Consider the following 2500-nt stretch of genomic DNA (forward strand, 5'->3'; position numbering starts at 1 on the left):
ATTTGTTAAAAACATGTCTTTTTTTTTCTTGAAGTCCAAGAAGGCTCCCCTCGTCTGCCACTGGCCGGAGGGTGCCAAGGAAGAAGTGGTGCCTGCAGGCTTGGGCTAGCTTGTGGCAGCCGAGTGATGTAAAGGAGGCCACGTCTGGTCTGGGACGTGACTGTGAATTTTTTTTTTAAAGTCCAAAAGGCTCCCCTCGCTTGGGAGCTGGCAGTGGAAATTTTTTCTAAGTCCGAAAGGCTCCTCTCGTTTGAAATGGTTTGACTCGGGGAGCCTTTTGGAGTGCTTGAAATTTTTGGGCCAGGTCCCTTTCGGACGGTTTACTTTGTGGACTTGTCGTAATTTGATTGGAAAGATGTTTGGGCAATTGGGCTTTGGTTTTTTGGTTTTTGTTTTATTGGCTTTTGAGTGGGGGAGCCTTTTGGACTTAGGGTTAGCGTTAGGGTAAGCCTAGGGTTAGAGTTTAGGGTTAGGGTTAGCGTTAGGGTAACCCTAGGGTTAGAGTTTAGGGTTAGGGTAAGAGTTAGGGTGAAGGTTAGGGTTAAACTTGGCTAAACTTGGCGCCTGCACGTAACTTAAGCTGGCCAATAGTTTCCCGCAAAAAGTTTTGAAAATGGTGAAAATCTTAAGGGTGCTTATACTATAGGGGACCGACACCCTGTTTTAATTTAGTAGAACACACGCCCTCTTAATGATGATGTGACAGCGCCAAACCTGGCACCTGCACGTAACTCGAGCTGGCCAATCGTTTCCGCAAAAAGTTTTGAAAATGGTGAAAATCTTAAGGGTGCCTATAGAACAGGGGGACCGACGCCCAGTTTTAAGATAGTGTAGCACACCCCCCTTAACGATGATGTGACAGCGCCAAATCTTGCGCCTGCACGTAACTCGAGCTGGCCAATCGTTTCCCGCAAAAAGTTTTGAAAATGGTGAAAATCTTAAGGGTGCTTATAGAATAGGGGGACCGACGCCCAGTTTTAAGATAGTGTAGCACACCCCCCTTAACGATGATGTGACAGCGCCAAACTTGGTGCCTGCACGTAACTCGAGCTGGCCAATTGTTTCCCGCAAAAAGTTTTGAAAATGGTGAAAATCTTAAGGGTGCTTATAGAATAGGGGACCGACGCCCAGTTTTAAGATAGTGTAGCTCACCCCCCTTAACGATGATGTGACAGCGCGAAACTTGGCGCCTGCACGTAACTCGAGCTGGCCAATCGTTTCCCGCAAAAAGTTTTGAAAATGGTGAAAACCTTAAGGGTGCTTATAGAATAGGGGACCGACGCCCAGTTTTAAGATAGTGTAGAACACCCCCTTAACGATGATGTGACAGCGCCAAACTTGGTGCCTGCACGTAACTCGAGCTGGCCAATTGTTTCCCGCAAAAAGTTTTGAAAATGGTGAAAATCTTAAGGGTGCTTATAGAATAGGGGGACCGACGCCCAGTTTTAAGATAGTGTAGCTCACCCCCCTTAACGATGATGTGACAGCGCGAAACTTGGCGCCTGCACGCAATTCGAGCTGGCCAATCGTTTCCCGCAAAAAGTTTTGAAAATGGTGAAAACCTTAAGGGTGCTTATAGAATAGGGGGACCGACGCCCAGTTTTAAGATAGTGTAGAACACCCCCTTAACGATGATGTGACAGCGCCAAACTTAGCGCCTGCACGTGACTCGAGCTGGCCAATAGTTTCCTGCAAAAAGTTTTGAAAAAGTGTAAAATCCCAATTTTGCGCTCTTTAGGGTGTGGTCTTTGAGCTTCGGGTTTTCGTCAGAAAATTTCGGCAATCATCGGTCATCTTCGTGGAAATCTCTTCGTTTTCGTAACTCTGACATGGTGACGCATGTTTGGAATGCCATGGGGAGCGCTTTGGAGCAGTTTTGAAAAATCGAAATTTTCGAAATTTTTCTAAGTGTCTAAACTTGGTTGGGGGAATAGACGGTTTCGGGTTATAATGTAGGGCAGGCATCGGGAAAGACCGAAAGAGCAATTGAGCTGTATCGGTCCGTAACAGTAAGCCCTGCTCGGTAATGTGTTCTCGGGTACGAAAGGAGGGTATTTGGAGGAAAAAGGAGCAAAGTCGACTAAACTTGCTCGGTCGGTAGCATGAAATGACTGAACTTGTAGCCAAGTTGTCTCGGTGTGGACAACGAGAGAACGGATGGATGTTGTACCTGATGGCCTTTGGCCAAGAATAGCGGCTTAGATTCGGAAGAATCATTCTTCCCCAATGTATCTTGTCGGCATTCCGTGGACTTGGCTGTCTCACTGGTATGCCGGAAGCTTACTAGGGTGAAGCAGTGGAAAGACGTGGCAAAGAGAGAACGGGTTTCCCTCGGACAGGGTCGAACGCCTCGTGCGTCTTCCATGGCCGGGAGGATTCCCAGTGCAGCTTGACGGTGGAATGCCAGCCTCCTTTCAAAGGAAGCAGACGCAAAAGGGTTCCCGCCGGGTTCCCTGAGGGATAGCTACCTGGTTGATCCTGCCAGTAGTCATATGCTTGT

The 2500-nt window shown here is 47.7% G+C and overlaps 1 non-coding gene across 1 annotated transcript in view; it reads left to right on the forward strand.

Annotated features, from left to right (window-relative positions):
• The first annotated feature begins 2465 nt into the window (after window positions 1-2465).
• The window catches only part of LOC145472133 (small subunit ribosomal RNA), a 1799-nt gene continuing 1764 nt past the window's right edge, over window positions 2466-2500 (forward strand). The window contains exon 1 of the ribosomal RNA XR_014043527.1: window positions 2466-2500. This exon is cut by the window's right edge and continues 1764 nt beyond it. This is a non-coding gene — a ribosomal RNA (small subunit ribosomal RNA).

The sequence above is a fragment of the Orbicella franksi genome, unplaced genomic scaffold (genome assembly GCF_964199315.1).
Source record: "Orbicella franksi unplaced genomic scaffold, jaOrbFran1.1 SCAFFOLD_281, whole genome shotgun sequence".
NCBI lineage: Eukaryota > Metazoa > Cnidaria > Anthozoa > Scleractinia > Merulinidae > Orbicella > Orbicella franksi.